Source organism: Anopheles arabiensis, chromosome 3, assembly GCF_016920715.1.
Source record: "Anopheles arabiensis isolate DONGOLA chromosome 3, AaraD3, whole genome shotgun sequence".
Lineage (NCBI taxonomy): Eukaryota > Metazoa > Arthropoda > Insecta > Diptera > Culicidae > Anopheles > Anopheles arabiensis.
Window position 1 is genome coordinate 81,766,460 of NC_053518.1, and position 17,830 is coordinate 81,784,289.

The following is a 17,830-nucleotide window of genomic DNA, read 5'->3' on the forward strand; positions in this document are numbered from 1 at the left end:
GCAGTTGTTGTAGTAATAGCGTGTGGGTGTGGTGATGCAGTTTTCAGCAGAAAATGTACCTAGTAAGCACGGTATCTCTTGTGGATAGCGTCTGAGGCGCATGAATCGCACAAGAAGAGTTTTTCAGACAGGAGAAGCATTTGCCCACCCCCACACTACTGCGTTTAATTTTGAGCAAAGGAATGAATACAATTTCTTTCGAGGAATTTGTTTGGTTGTTTGAGAGCAGCCATGTAATTTAAGAAGCAATGGCTGCATTCCACTAAGAGCACTAAGAAACCATGGGTCAGTGATAAAGGCAGTAGTTTAAAAGGTAGATTACAGGTTCATTAAAATGTGTTAAATGCCACTTAATATTCATTAAAATATATTAAATGCCACAAATGCAAACTATACATTATTCAAATAAAATTAATCATTCAAATCATAAAAGCCGTAAGTTATGCAATCAGAATGACAAAACCACGGTAATAATGAAATCATCTTCCAGCGCCTAAAGTTATACAATTACGTGTACCACCGAATTTTTCTTCAGAGAATTCACACTTTTGTTAACTAACGTTTCAGGTCATCAGTCAACAATTCAGACAGTGCATCTAAAAATGTTTTTTAAACTCTTATTACTTCTTTTTTTGTAAAGATTATGTTACATTTATGAAGCACGAATTAAGTCATACGTATTCAAGAATAATAATGAGATTTCCAGCCAAATTCAATAATCTATATTCTCTGAACTTACCAAACTGAAACTATGCAAACGAATGCAAACGAAACTCTGAACGTAGGTTTGAACATCAGGCTCTCCAATACCTATGATTTTATCTTTTTTATGCCATTGAATCGGTAAGAAGTGACTAACTTTCAGTGACTCAATGTAATCGAATTACATATGGTAACAATTTACCGAAATTTACATGAAATCAACATACAGAAACGTTTTTTTTTGGTTCAACTCCAGCACTAGAACTTCCAGACCAACTTCCACCAAACTTCACTTAATCTTAACGAATTCAATTAAACGACTTCCATCGATCTGCATCGTTACCGCTTTCGTATCACAGCCTGCCAATCGAGCCAATTTGCCTTTATTCGCACTCCATCAGCTCAATCGAACCAAGCTGCCTTTTCGAGCAACATTTTGCCCACAACCTAACCAAACCAAAAAGGTATGCAGTGTCGCAAGGCAAAGCAAAACAAAGATATTGCACTTGTGCGAGAAAATTGCCAAAGAAAAAAGCAATGGTAAAATGGATCGGTCTGGCAAGTTGGCGTTCGGTAGGGAGTTTCGGGAAAAGTTTTGTTTCATTTCATCAATTTCTTTCTCTTTCTCACTTTCTTTCCCTCTCCCTCCCTCCTACAGTGTCTCTCGCCTTTCTGCTGCTGGTGGAAAACTATCAGTGCGGGATTATTTTTGCCCTGCAACATCGACAAAACTTTCCACGACACAGTGTCATGGGAGCAGAATTTAAAGCAGCCGTCGCCGTGCACTCGTTTTTCTCATTGCTCCATTGAGACTTTAGAGTGGGTTTATTTCTCCTCGCACCACTTTCCTCTCCACGCTTGCACGGTGCGGCTTGCGTCGGTGTACGTCTTCTTATCAGCATTCTTTCATCGGCTTGAAGTTGGAAGAGCTTGAAGAAAGCTGAGACGCCACCGAGCGATGGCATTCGATGATCTGCGCCAAACACGCCGAGACGTCCCCGCTATCGTCGGAGACAGTATTCATTCCGGACAATTTCCTCCCAACAATGTGCGACGCGGCACAAATGCATACCCCGGGAAGCGAGGACTTAGAATTGCAAAGAATCGTCGCATCCATCACGTGAGACTGCATTGGGGTAGGTTATGTTGGGATGAAAAAATCCAAAGAAAAACAGGACAACCCAAAGTTTGAACCGGTGTCTGAAAACGTCTTCATTTTAAGTGTCTGCTAAAAAGAATGTCTACTTCGTTGCGTTGTACTGCGTTTTTTTATATTGGTAACGGTTTAGTAAGGTCACTGTCGAGTTCTTCTAAAAGGATCCAGCGTCTTAGTGATCTTTCAAGTAGGATATTTTGAAAAGATGTTCTCTTTTTAGGATATCTCAATGTCGAAAAGAAAGCATTAATGGAATGTCTGGTGCTGATTCTATAGAACCGAAGATATCCTTAAGAATAGAAAGGCACAGAGTATATAATTTAATGGACATATACCTCTTTTATCGCATTCAATAATTTTAGATTTGTTATCCTAATTAGGTTTAGGATAACAAACGTAGGAGGTTTAGGAGTTATAAACGTATCGAGCCTAGCAAGTGAATCTTTTGCCTTTGTTGGCTTTAATAATTTAGGTATTATTCATTTTTAAACATCTTATTACAAATATTTACAATAATTCCATCATTCACGAATCGTTAGGTCTGAGCACAGCAATTATCGTCAAAATTATTTCATTTGCTGTCAGTATCTTCTGAAATTTACATTCCAGTAGTGTCTTGGTTCCTGAGCTTTGAAGGCCAACACAGGCAAAAGATGCACTTGCTAGGCTCGATAAGTTTATAATTCTAATATCATGAAACCAGGAATAACAGTGTTTGTTCTTACCTCGTTGTCTCAAGTCACATCGCGAAGAAAATGTACCAGAACATAGGAACATAAGGATCTCCCAAAACTCATCGAACCATCATCGTCTGTACTCCAGTTAAGTAGCATGAAGTTCACAAATTGCTTTAATGCAGCTCGTGTCACGTCCCATATTGGTTTTTCGTGTTTTTTTTTCTCTGCACAAGAACCGATTCACCATCTATGTGTGTGTTTGTTTCTGTGAATACACGGAAGCTAATCGAACGGAAAAAAACGCCGGTGTGCAATGTCGGATTCCTCGCGTACTCGACATCGTTCTACATTCGAGCAAAGCATAGCAAATCAAACAGTGCGATCGATATGGAGCTCACTTTTGCCCACCCAAACTCACCCAACGCATGGATTGGAATGCTTGCATTACAAAATCGTGACGGTGGGTCTACATCGGATGCCAGCAATAAAAACCCACTATTACATTACTATTGACTTACTTATTTGCCCGTTGCCGGAAGGTGCGCAGATGCAGCCGTGTCGTTGGAAAAAGTTACCAGAGATCCTAGAGCAAAAGTTGGTTCTCGCAAGATAAAGCGTACTTCAGACATGGATTTAAACCAAAAAATACTACCCAAAAAACCCTGGAGCGTAGGTTTTCGTGCATCCTGGGCTTACTTTTGGCATCCAGCTTGCGCGCGACGTATAATATTGTGCAAAACTCGGAATCTCGTGAGAAACTATCCCTTACTATCGGCACTGCCGTCTCTTTTACTGTTTGGTAAACCAGCGAAACCGGATGATGATTGTGCACTGAAATGCTAGAAAACTTGCTCCATTGGAGTTCACCTATCGCGACGACCGACTGGCCGCATGCTCCTTGGAGACCGGTAATAAACATAATTTAAATTAGTTTAGTTATAATTTTATGACACGTACGTGTGGCGGTCGTCGTAGGTGGTCGACAGCGCAGAGGGTTGTGATTTCGTTTCGTGTCTTTGTGCTCGTGTTTAGTGGTTTGGCAACCTTCCCTTATTTTTGCTTGGAATTTTAAGTGCAAATGAAATGTGGGTTCACTCTCATCAACGGTTTGCTTTAAGCTGGAGCGAAGTATGGAAATCAAACCATCACGTTTTTTTGGGGTGCTTCGAAAGAAGAAGTGTTAATGGATGTAAGCAAATAGTGCTCTAGGGAGAAATTCTATTTGCAATAAATTATGACGTTTTTTTGTCTTAATGATTGTTGCTTAGAACATTTGAGGTCATTTTTTTCAGAAATTCCAAGTGTTTTCATTCATAGTGTGAATAATCTGAGTAATAGAACAAAAATACTTCAACTTATTTCCTTTTAAATTAAATCTAGTAATAACTGCGATTAAGTCAAATAATTAATGAATAAATATGAATGAAATCAATGTACGTGTGAAAATATGAACATAATAATCTAAATCCGAGGCAATATAAGGATACAATAAAAAAAGTAAATTACTAATGAACCAAACCAGGCAAATAACAGAAAACAATTATAGCTTCAATAATTATAAAAAAATATCTAAAATATAAAACATAAACTTAACAATATAAAACTTTTAAAATAACAAATAACTTTAGCAAAGTAAAGATAAAAAAAGATTACTTTATAAAAACTCAACACAAAACTCATTACACATTAAACTAAGCTCAATAAAATGGGTTTTTTTTATCATAAAAAGGTTAATCAGTAGCTTAATCAGCCAAAAATGAATTAAATTGCACAAATATATCACAATGTATGTAAGTAATCTAACCCACAGCAACAGTAAAATTAAAAGTTTTATTTTTTTTAATATCAATAGTACATCAGAAAATGGCTATCTAAAATTATAAATCGTCCAAAACTGAAAAAAACTGAAAATACATCGTCAAAGCTAAAACGTTCCTGAAACATTTAAACATCCATTTATCAAACGGCAAATGGAGCCAATCCTATGACCAAGTCGCACCAAGACAATGAACCCACCCTAGTGGCAATCACTTGGGTAATTAACTCGGCCACATAAAGAACATTACCCGCGCATCCCCATCAACAGCATCCAGCCACTTGATCGCAAGGACACAGAACGGCACATTCGCACCAGACGGGCGCGTTCGATGACATGAGCGGGCATACAATGTGGCCGCGAGGGATTGCTTTGTTTATTCGTAAAACCTGCTCGCCGAAGCTGGCCGCGACTGTTAATTGGCAAACACTCGCGAATATATGTGACTGCTGCAGCTGCCTGTTCTCTCCCACCAACACCAGGACACATTTCCCTTCACACGCTCCACCCAGAAGGATGCTGCACACAACACAACACCCTTCGAGGTTATGACCTGCGGTGCACTTTTCTCCCGTGGCGTAAAGCGCCCTCCCGCAATGGGGAAAATGGCAATGGGTCGATTGAAATGTTTCAATGATAAACGTCTTTGTCCACTAGGAACCTCGGGATGTATGCCGGCGCGGGGGGGTTGGATCCAGTTTCGGGAGAGAATAAACAGCAAGGCGCTGTGAACAAATAAGAACAGCATGAGCGCCCGGCGAACCCGACCTGGGAACTGAGCACCATTAAACACGCCCGGTCACACTTGCTAAAAACGATGCACTTCCGGCATAGTGGCGTGGATGTATAAAAAAACAACGGACGGGAGAATTGACGTCTAACGTTTTTTTGTAGCTGCCAACAAGCTGAAAGTGTACGGCCATGATGAGGAAGAACGAATCATTCCAGTCGCCGGCTGGTTTATTTTGCAACCAACTCGATGGGGATACTAGGGAGGAGGCAAACGCGGCGGGCAATAATACGGTTGCCCATTAATCATACTTTTCATTCAATTTCGTTCGGTTTGCGCACGAGAAAATCACCACTGGGAGAAGGACAACGCAGCACAGGAAGGGGTAGGGGGTGGAGGGAGTGACAGTTTCCGTACCGCTGAGAGCATTGCACTGTCTGGAACGGTGACGATATGGTCGGGTTTTATTCGTTTTATTTTATTTAAATGTGTAGCATCAACGGCGAACCTTCCCCCTTTCTTTCTGTTGCTTTGTGTGAAAACGATTTAAAGTTAATCGATGGATTGCATTTTATTTACCAAGGGCATGATGATCCATTTATTAAAGCAAAGCAAGCGCAGCGGCTTAGTACTTAGTAAATAAACTATTGCTGTTTAAAATGAAAAAAATAATAATCCAAATAGTTTTGTTAAGATTTTTAATGTCACGTTTTAATGTATAAAACATCACTTGTAACCAACAAAACTAGCCATGTTATGACACAATAGACCTTACAAAAAGATTTACATACTGTAGATACATTAAAAAATTGTGTAAATCTTCTTAAAATGGTTGAGATTTAAACAATCTCATCCCTTGAGCCAAAAATGCAATATTGTCAAACAAATTGCATAAATATAGGCGTTTTATTTTATTCATACAGGTTTTAGAACTGTCCAGGTTCGTTTGTTGTATTATTAACATTTGATAAATAAAACTAAATAAACATCCTGTTAGTTCGATGTGGAAGGCGTATAATGAAGTTAATCATCTGTTTGTATGTGGCATTATTTTGCAATCATTCAAAATCCGGCTAAGATTTGGACTCTAACTGCAACTACAACCGCGTGTGATTAATAATGTAAGACCCTATTTAAGATACTTCACCGAGATCTCTGTTAATTATTTAATGTAAAAAAAATAACAATCTCTCAATAACAATTGCGTACATTGCATACATTTAGGCGTTCAAAAAGACCAGAGGAGATGATTAGTTTAGCTATCTTTTTATTCAACCTACATTTTACCGTCAATAAGAATGAAAACATTTCAGAGGTGGATTTTATCAAACTTTAGATAACAATTTCGAAAATACAAAAATATATCAGAACATACGATGCTCATTAATGAAAAACTGCTATTTATGCATTTAGAGCTTATTGAAAAGCCTACATAGAAATAAAACAATTTATGAAGAAATCGGAGCTAAGGCAACGAATTAAAGAACACCAAAGCAAGAAAAGAGGTGCAAATTGGTGTACACCAAAGGGCAATTATGAAGCTTTTTGTAACAAAAACAAAAAAATACTCCAACATGGTCAACCTAAAGCAACGCCACTTATAAACGATAAATCGCACCTTTGCACCCAATTATTTAGACTTCTCGCCGAAACCTAATTGACGCCCGTTTTTTAAACTATACGACCAGCATACAGAGCTAAAAAAAAAGGCACGGGATGAAAAAGCAGATATAATAACTGGAACAATAAAGTCGACACCGTGCGTTGTAACAGCCCGATAATAAATCACTCTCATTTACTTAAAAAAAACCCTGACCTGCGGGTTGCAACTTATTTTTTGCCCTCTTCACGCACATTCTTGTTGTGCCGATTCTGTTTTGTTTTTGGGGTTTTTTGCATTAAGCAGTCACCAACCCATCCATCTAAGTTGCAAAGGAACTGCACTGGAAAAAGTAATAGTAGACCCAATTAAATGAGCGTGATTGTTTGCAATCTCGACTAAAAATCGGATAAAAAAGAATATTTTAGCTTGCTTCCTATCGACGAAAGGATAAAACGGAGCAGCACATAATCACCATCGTGAATATGTTCATTAGAATTTAATTGGCCCCATTTTGGCTAGTCCTTTCACCTTCATTTTGCATTTGACCTGCCTGTTAACTCTGTATAAGTCCTATGTTCGTTCCATCCTCGAGTTTAGTTCTACAGTTTGGTGTCCGTTCTCTAGTGTTTGGTCCAATAGAATAGAAGCTGTCCAAAAGAGAGTTACTCGTATTGTCCTACACTTCACTCCGTGGCGTAATGTAACCCCTCGTCCATCGTATCATACTCGTTGTTTGTTGTTTGGTCTGGACACACTTGCTAGGAGACGTGATAATGCCCAATGTACGTTTTTGTCCAAACTTATTGTCGGTGAGATAGATTCGCCAGAACTACTGGCTAGAGTCAACATAAATGTCCCTCCTAGAGTGTTCCGTAACTACAGACTAATAAGAACTGACCTTACAAGACGTGCATACAGCGAGAACGACCCAATGACTGCGATGGCCCGTAAATTTAATCAGCGTTACATTTCATTTGACTGGCACCTACCTACTAGATTTTGTTGATCCGTTTTGTCATTGTACACTGCGTTAGTTATTTAAGTTTTAGTTTTAATTCAGTGATAAGACCGCTTGTTTGGCCAATCACTTAATACAATAAACAATACAACAATACAATACAATTTGACCTTGGTAACATTCTAAGAAGACCTGGCCATTAAATAATCCTATTCAAGTGACAGGTGGATCCTACAAACCGGATTGTGGATCGTTTTCTAAACTGTATTACATTGTCTTTACTTTAACTACGAATATTTTGGTAAGCAAAACGGAGGTAAAAAAACCCAAAATGACGCAAAGCAAGTTGAACTGGAATTTCGATCATAAATCTTAAGCCAGCTTTAGCATCATCTTTTTTCTCTCATACCTTGCCACTACTGGCTAGGCGGTCTATTTACAAAGATTTATTTTTTAGCATATTTTCACTTCACCCGCTTCACACCACGGGTGCAAAAGTCCCCCAGAATCTTTTGTAACCCCCCCTGGAGTAACGGAATGCTCGTAGGGCCAAACCTACATACTTTTTAAATGCTACACAATCTAATTCAACACAAGAACAGTGTTGAATGTTTAATTCTTTCTCCCTCTTCGTTCGTTCGTAGAGCACATACACATGCAATATGGTCTTGCAAATAGTTGTATTTACATTATGCTTCACAGCAAACCTTTTTCTCCACTTTCGTTTTAGAGGCCAGCCCTTTCGTGACCGGTAGGCGTTAGCGAGACGCCGCTCCAAATTGTTCTTATTTAATTTCCTTTCCGAACGAACAACAGCGCCCAACCCGGCGGGAAGGTGAACATGATCACTATAAATTAGCATTATCGTGACTGCCAAGAGGATGGTAAATAGCTACGGGTGAAGTAGGATAGTTACTTGTTTTATAGCCATTTTTTCAGGAGTTCTACGGAATAAGTTCCACTCAAAATCTGTTAAGCTTTTTTGTAAAAAAACTTATTTTTATCGCGGTTAAAATCATTGATTAAATTATAGAAAATAGGCATGTAAAAGCGCAGACTGCTCGCGTTGACGTTTTTACGGCGCCTACATTTATACACAACCTGTTTTAATTTAATTTGTGCCAATCAATCGTTCGATATAAATGTATCAAATAAAGAAATACATTAAAACGAATGTTTAAAATACTATACAGCATTTAATCATTCAATCAACATTTAATTTAATTTAAGAAAATAAATGCAATACACTCTGTCTACACCTACTAGCTCTATATTGCACTGAGCTTTGAGTGAAAAAACGCCTAAATGTATGCACAACATGGATCATTTGAGATTGTTACGATTTTTGTCTCAAATAGTGGATTAAAACGAACGTAAAAAAAATATAAATCTACATCTTATGGCGTTCTGCGACATAAAATATGAAAAACATATTTCCATACTCTGAATGGCATTATTTACAGTTGTGTTTCTCAGGCAGCTAGGTTACCTTTGCCTTAAAAAAATCACTCACGCGCATTTGCAAACACAAAACCAAAACAAAACTCATACAAATGCATCCCACACATTCCTCCGGCAATTGTGAGTAAACATCTATGGCCACAATAGATTAGCTATCGATTAAATCATCGATTAAAGGGCCTCACAACCGCCCGGACTCATTATTCATTCTCACGACACATATTCACACGTAACAAAAGGCGCGTGTGCCTACCGACAGAGATGAGGCGGACGGATTCTGTCTATAACGTACTCAGCACAGCAACGCAAACACACAGGCGAGATTCAACTCGATCACTACTCGATCGTAGCCCCGTGTGCCTGACACGCAGTGCAGCAGTGCATCTTGAATGCATAATTCACTCGCTTGCCATCCATCTCAGCGAGCAGCTACCCCCGCTGCCAAACGGCTAATCGATGCAGTTCCATGTCAGTGACAGAATCCCTAGTAAGCACAACCCCTGGGAGAGATTTCGGAGGGACGCATCGGGAAACGGACGGAGTGTGACAATAGCAGTAAGACCACCCCTACCGGCAGTAATGGTTTCCCCGCCTCCTGGGATAACTGCATCCAAACGGCTTGGGGACAAGCGACCTGCAACCGAACCCAGACGTAGGAAGGAAGTGTGGTTCCGCATGCATTGCGTAATGTAACTGCGGCCGAATGCATCTGTATTGTTGAGCGGGGTTTGCCTCCGATTGAGCTTTACGAGGGCAATAATACGATAACCAGCGGTAGGAGCAGATGGGGCAAAATGGGCAGGCAAACGAAGTAATGAAGCTGGTGTATTCAGTATTCAATTGTATTGAAGGTGTTGAATTTACACCGTTTGACAAATTGAATTACACTCAGCTATAAGATGAGGGTTTTTATAATCAAAACGCATGTTGCTAGTGTTCATTTAATTTATTAATAATTACCCATTCTTGAGTGAAATATATAAATCTAGCGGCGTTATCTAGGAATTGACCATTTTTTACATTTTTTGTGATTTACAAAACTTTTTTTAAACATAAATGTACAACGATATCTAAGGTGGCCATTTTACGCCATTTTCTCCTTTACCAATATATCAATTGCTGAGCACGCTTAGTACCGTCAAGCAAAAATTACATATGAAGCGGAAAAAGGTGAAAGAATCATCGAATTATGCTACAAATCTTAAAAAAAATAAAACCAGCATATTCAAATAAAGGACTTTCCAAGTCACTTTCGAATGCGCACATCATTATTCACCACCTCCAAGATGTTTTTCAACATCTGTCAAATGATTGATTTGCATCATAATAAAATTACAGTTCTTTCACATGATTTTCAACACATAACAAAGAACTGTCAAACTCAATCCAGCTTGAGACGTGTTGAAAATCATGTGGAAGATCTGAAACATGAATGTGATGTATATTCAACATTTGACAGCTGTTGAAAAACGTCTCGCAATCAATGGAAAATGTTGTAGACATTGGAAAGTATCAACGTACTTGAAGTATATCTCCATACATTCCGAAACCATTTAAGAGTTTGAAAAGTTATTTGCTAAAGCTACGATCTGAACATCCCATAATGTTTATTTAAATAAAACTTATAACAATATTGTCTTACAGGGTTTTCCAAGTCAGTTTCGAATGTAAACATTGTTATTCATCGCATCCAAGATGTTTTTCAACAGCTGCCCAATGGTTTATTTGCTTCAAAATGAAATTTCACTTTCAACACATGATTTTCAACACATAACAAAGAACTGTCAAACTCAATCCAGCTTGAGTCGTGTTGAAAATCATGTTGAAGAAATTAAAAATTATTGTGATGGAAATGAAATGTCAGATTGATGTGGATTAACATCTTGCACGCGGTGAATAACAATGTTTACATTAAAAAGTGACCTGGAAAACCCTGAAAAACCAAATAAGAAGTGACAAACAGCTTGTAACAAGCTGCATGTAACTAATTTAAATTATTTTATAAGTGACATAATTCCAATAATTGAAAAAATAATACTTTTGAGCCAAAAATGCTGAAAACATACACACTTCCTCCGTCCCAGTATGATATTCTACGTCACGACAGTTCTGTGGCACACACAAGCGAGAAAATCCATTTTCTCGACGCAATTGCGCGCGCGTTCAATGAAATCCAATTTATACAGAGTGAGAAAGAGAGAGATAGACAGGCGAGAGCAATACACCATACAAATCGTTCAAACGTTTTTCAACCCTGTCCACTCAAGTGGCAAGAAGGTCCGGAGAAGGTAGCAGGTGGGGAGTAAAGCAAAGTTTGACAACACAAAACAGCTGGTAGCAGCAACCTGCTAGCCCTTGCACAGCAACACCATCCGAAACCACCACAAACACACACACACACCCACATGGAGAAGCCATAATGGGTTTAGTATAACATTCAGCCAGCCTCACACAACCACTTAGTCGAGAGTCGTGCTTCGCACACCGGCCACCAGATGGCGGTGCGTGTGGACCGATGGGAGCGAACGCGCGCGCAATTGCTCTCCGAAATTCTCGCACCCGACCCGAAAAATCGAATTGAAGCGAGACGGCAACAATAATAATAACAAACGTACTGCGCAGCTTCAGATTTTCCACAACCGCGCACGCACACCCAACGTCTCGCTCGCGGTTCGCTTTGTCGCTCGGAAACAGTGCTAAATTTCCCGCACGCCAAAAAGGGAAAACCCCAAAATCAGGTCCGGTCAATGTATGGAGTTGACATTCACACAGTTTTTGTGCTCCTGTGTTTTGATTTTTTGAGGCCACCGGGAACGTCGGCCCCTAGGACTCTCTGCGATTGTTTGTTTCCTTTTTTGTAACACGTCCCTTTATATTTTGAGTGCGACGGTGTTGGTGAGATGGGAAAACTGGCACACACAGGATACAAGATGGAAAGCACGGTTGAGAAATGCATTTTGGGGGATAAAAGAAAAACGACCTGAGAGGGATTAGTTTCATTTTTTATGGCAATTTTAATAATATTAATTTATTGACCGGAATTATCAAATGCTAGGACCTTTTCAAAATAAATAAATAAATTCTAAAACTGAGCAAACAGATGTTAAGTAGACTTGCACACATCTCACCCAAATTGGACCAAAATATTTACCTCTTTGCTTTTAAATCACAACAACGCAATTTCTAAGCCTCTCTCAGCAGGAGAGCACAAGGGCAGACATTGTGCTCACTCCACGTTCATAAGGGACAACAACAATTGAAGAATATCTCCATGAAATGCAAGACAATCTAACAAATAATCTTCTTTAATTCATTCAAAAAGGACTTATAAGCAGCTTTTATTCTGAAAAATAGATATCTTTAAATAACCATTTGGTTTTTCTACAGCTGTTTTTGGCGTAAACATTTGCATAACGCTATCGAAAACAAGTAGGGCCTACAACACACCTTGCCTTGTTTTCCTCACGGGCGAGCGAAGAGAGATTTTCCAGTAATTGAGAAACATCCTTCAACCCATAGCAAAAGAGCAAAAGAAGAACTGCAGTACAGGGCTGAGCGAGCGAATGCAAGAGAGAGAGAATCGCAAACGAAAAACTGTGTTTTCATCCCCCGTGAGCTAGAAAATGTTTACAAACAAAACGCATTTACGCACCACAACAGCCATTAATTGCGAAACGGCGCCGATTGGGAAATAGAGCACACCTAGACCATTATGGCTTGATAACGACAATGCATAAAATGGGGGGATGATGATGTGATGTGTGTTTTGGATCCGGGTTTTAATGGGTGTAACAGACGCTTGTTGTGATTTTCTTTGGGAAGGAAAACAAACATTTAGTACATAGAATCAAGCAGCATTATTGTGATTGAATCTTTCGCTGCTGTTTATTTTACAAACGACAACGGTTATCTGCCAGCAGCAATCAGGCGCCAGCCATAATTATGCCATTTATAATTCAACAACGGCACACGACGTTATGCTCGGCTTACCTGTACAGTTTTCCAGCAAGATTTTCCAACGGGATTCCGACAGGAGATTGACAATTACACGTGACCGAAAGCGGGGCACGAACAAAGGCGCCAAAGGGAAGCAATTGGGGTACGTGTCCTGGGAAATCGGAAGGCTATCCAGGAAATCGATCGCCTCACAACCTGAAGGCCCCCTCGGGGATTCTTATCGATTTTTCCACATTATTTGTGTCGTTGGTTTTCCACCACTGCCCACCGCCCGGGGGAAAAGCAATTCCAATAGTTCTCACAGCTGTGTTTTGCACTTGAACTGTCGAGCAAAGTTGCAGTAAAAAGGAGAACCGTTTCTGCGATAGTTTCCTTTCCTCTCTGCATGTACCTAGCGCCCTTGTCCACTTGTCAATTGTATTGATTTGTAGTATTATCAAGCGTTCTGTCTCCCGGCAGCTACCAGACGAGAAAATTATACAGATAACAATTGAATCTCAATCATCGAAGTAGGGCAGATAAAAGAGGAAATGGCTTTTATGAAAGAGATGATTGCTGTCAACAATCGATTCCACGAAACCAATGCAATAAGTTCAAGGCAAATCTGAACGCTTCATGATAAGCGTTAAATTAGCATACTTGTGATTTATGCAGCAAAATATGACAGATCTCTCTTAGGGGGTAAAAAAAGGAAATTTTTAGCTAAGTAAGGGCGTTATGCATTGCAACGTGCATACATTTAGGCGTAAATTTTAAGCAATCAATATTGCTTTAGCAGAGATATCTTGATCAGTCTAAAGGCTTATTATTACAACTTACAATTGGTTTACCATTTTTTTAGTATATTAATGTAAGAAGTAATATTTAAGAGCAATAAAATTTGATAGATAATTTTCTAATTTCTTGTAAGAAATATTTGTATATGTCAGTAAATAAGCGAATTATGCTCAATTATTTAAATTTGCATTCAATTTAATTTCTTGAAGCTACGACCTGAAGCTCCTGAAGGATTATCCCATAGGTAATCTCCAAAAAATACCTTGTAGTAACTTCACGACTGTAGCCCGAAGCAAAGCGCCGGAAGTTATACAATTGGTACAGCAAAATCCACTAAATTAACAACCAGACGGATTCCTACGCCCAAAAACCTGTTACTTTTAATGAAAAATTCAAAAGAAGAAGAAGAAGAAGAAGAAGAAGAAGAAGAAGAAGAAGAAGAAGAAGAAGAAGAAGAAGAAGAAGAAGAAGAAGAAGAAGAAGAAGAAGAAGAAGCTCGAAAGAAACAAGTTCTTGCCAATTTTTTGGATCATAGCCAAACAATTTAAAATGTCCAAACAGAGCAAGATATTAAAAAGCTTTAAGAACATCAAATACCTCTCTAGAACTCAATAAGTACTCTTACTTACAAAACAATACAGTTTCCCCGGTTTATGATACCGCTTCAAGAGTGAAGGCAAGTGCGTCACGTTCAAATTGTTCCAATTCTCGGAACCTCATTTCGCAGCACTAGGCACGACCCATCGTTTACGGGCGGGTGAAATGAAAAATCGAATAGCAAAGAATGCTTACATCTGGTCATATTTCTTTGTTTCCCGAAGCGACGAGCATAATTTCGCACTCACCTCGCGTTTTGCAAATGCTCTGTGTGCGTGTGTCGAACCACCAGAGAGAGGGGATAGAACGGGACACTGCTTAAGCATAGCAACCGGATTCGACGAATCCTGCTCGGCATAAATATTCATTTGATTACATCGGGAAAACGCGCACTAAAGCGCTCGCACCAGCGCTGAAACGTTGATTTTCCAAACATTCGCGTACTACACGCGTGCATTACTATATTCAGATTGATGGCAGACAATCGTTGAAGCACGTGGAGAATGTTAAGTTCTTTCTGTTGGGTCAATTACGTCGTAAACTATGCAGAAGCAGGTTTCCCTCGAACGAGTGCTAGCATTGGTTTGCTTTTCCGAATGTTGTTACAAGCATGATAGTCTTGATATAATAAATGGGTATCGGAACTTACCTTAAGCCTTTTCCACTTCAAGAACGTTCGACTGCAAATTGATTGATGGTTTGTTCTTTAAACGCGATCACCCAACACGCACTAATGAAACAAACGATTGCACTCCTTCACACCCTTCCCAACTAACCACAGCTTGGCTCAATCAAACGAAAGCTTAACTAACCAACCTGACCCACCACACCGATAAACGATCGTTTTCTTTCCCCTACTGCAATTCAAACACATCACTCATTCACGCGTACAAAATAAATTGAACCTCAGTAAACAAGCGCAGCTCGCTGTTTTTTGGCCACCCTGCGCCCTGCGTGATCTTGCTACCGTTGTGCGATCTTGTGCCGAGAACTTGTGCGCGTGGCGTTGGGAAGGAACTGTAGTGATGCGTTGCACTGCTGCACAACGTTAGCGTACGCGCAATTCCTATCGCAATTCACAACAGCTGGTAAGAATTATGCAATGCCCGCTAACGCCACCCCCATCGGAATCGGTTACCTAGTGGGAGGAGAGTGAGAGAGAGAGAGAGAGAGAGAGAGAGAGAGAGAGAGAGAACAAGAGCGATCAGTACATATCGAATCGTATCGGATAAGTAGCTGCTCATATGGGTTTATATAGGTGGTTACACGGATCTAATTACCAAACGGCGGTCAGGTTTTGTGGTCAATTTTGTGGGATTTTTTTATAAAGAAGATAATTTTTAGAGCATTTTTGATGTAAGATACGCCTTAGATTTGTATAATGAATATCGGAATTTACATCTTTCAAATCCAGGCAAAATAGAAAGCCAAGCTAGTTACTTGGTTTAAGCTATCTATCATGATCTGAAATGATCATGTAATTCTCAACATAACCAACTTTTTTAATTCGACGGAATAGTTGTACTTGCGAGATAATCCTTTCCTTTCTTTACAGAAGTTTGAAGGCTTATTGATGTCCATGCTCCTGTGTAAGCTTGGTTACCTCTTAGGAGTTCCTCATCTTTTGTACAATAACCTTGACAATGGTTTCAGATAGACATCGTGCAGATCAACTACAACAAATCATTCCTGTTCTATTTCGCATTGTTTTTCATAATAGATTTAAAGATATACACAATTCAACGTACATTTCTGTACGTGAATTTGGCCTGATATTGGCAAAATGTTTTAATTTTAATGTGTAAATATAAAAAAAACTGATGTTGTTTTCCAGAAGTCTTTTTCAATCTAATTATTGAGAGTTTTTTTATTCACTCTTGGTCACCTATAGATCAGGTTTTCTTTATTTTAATGTCACCTGAAAAAGCCTATAGTACTCATGCACATTAATTTTGGATCAATTAATCAATTTACGTCGGAGAAGCGTTGACGAAGTAATGAACAACGGTAGCAAAAACTTGCGGTTTCTTCACAGGTTCATGTGATGGTCTGCTATCGTCATAACGTTGTAGGTCAAAACATAGGGTACATAGGGTCAATTTGGCCGAGAAAATCAAAATCAACCGATGCATCATTTCCATCGGACATTGTACGATATTAGGGCATGAGCTGGCCCTGAACTAGAGACACATTTCCCATGCCTAGGTTTGGGCCTATCCCACTCGTAATCGGCTCAGTATTCGTTCATTAATCTCTAACTACTAGGAGGATAGTAAATCCAACCGACATATAGTTCAGTGTTGTCGATTTTTCAACTCCAACCCAAAAAAGCCATGACAGAATAAAAATAAAGATAACAGTGGCTAGCAGATTGCATACATTCAGGAAAAATGAGTCAGGAAATATTGTCCTAATTTCGTATTTCTTATTTATTTCTTTCAGTCATTTAGAGGCTTCAGCGACCCTACATAACCATACTTAAAACAAATTCCTATCCTGTCAGAAACTAATCAACGCTGGTCAAAAGGTTCTATGTAAAATCTTCTTTAGTTTTGCAAAGTTCATATAAAAATCTACGCTATTACCTAAAGCGTTATTAGGATCTACTCAGTGTGGATAGTGAGTCTCTTGAGCCTAACACTATGGAGGAGAAGTCAGCAGCTAATAACGACCTGAATCTAAGTCTGAGGTACACTTCTAATCATGGCTGATTAAATATAAGTCGCAAATCGTTAAGAAAAATAGTGGGAATAGTTCAGGCCTTGAGACAAATGATAAAAATAATACAATCTAAAGAAATTAGGGATGATAAGACCACAAAAATTTACAAATGAATGTAGTGTGTGCCTCGAAACGCTTATATACGAGAGATATTTGGACAACTTGGGGCCTCTTTATTGGGGCCTCTAGACAATAGAAAAAGAATAAAAGGGAACCAAAACAAGTCGAAATGGCGGAAAAGACTTATAGCATGCTGATCTAGCAGATATTTCGTATCCAGGAAGCCCCAAAAACGATGTTATTGTTGGGTAGAAGAACTCAGCGACCTCCATGTCTACTACGATACGGCCCTCAAGTATCCATTATCAATTCTCAACCATTATTTTATCCATTTTCCGGTGTAATTTCTGTAATGTACTTACTTGCTCATTTACAATGCAGTCCCAATGACGAATGTCGTGTATTTCATTATCGGCAACACGGCGCGAGTGGACCAGAACATTCTTTCACCACCGATTCTGCCCACCGATGCACGGGGTTTTCCCAACAAAAACCGTGATGCAAGGTTTTCCCCCACAGCAAACTGCCCCTACCGACACACACACATGCATGCATGCACACAAAACCCACTGACCAATGGAACCACTTGTATCCGCACACACTTGGGTAAGGAAA

The 17,830-nt window shown here is 39.3% G+C and overlaps 2 protein-coding genes across 2 annotated transcripts in view; both read right to left on the minus strand.

Annotated features, from left to right (window-relative positions):
* Nucleotides 1-15,105, minus strand: part of LOC120904119 (ras-related protein Rab-23) — a 54,862-nt gene extending 39,757 nt beyond the window's left edge. The window contains exon 1 of the mRNA XM_040313896.1: nt 15,084-15,105. The gene's annotated coding sequence lies outside the window, so the exon portion shown is untranslated. The remainder of the gene's footprint in view (nt 1-15,083) is intronic.
* LOC120904117 (protein yippee-like CG15309) overlaps nt 1-15,130 on the minus strand; it is a 93,378-nt gene extending 78,248 nt beyond the window's left edge. The window contains exon 1 of the mRNA XM_040313891.1: nt 15,084-15,130. The gene's annotated coding sequence lies outside the window, so the exon portion shown is untranslated. The remainder of the gene's footprint in view (nt 1-15,083) is intronic.
* Between the last annotated feature and the right edge of the window lie 2,700 nt (nt 15,131-17,830).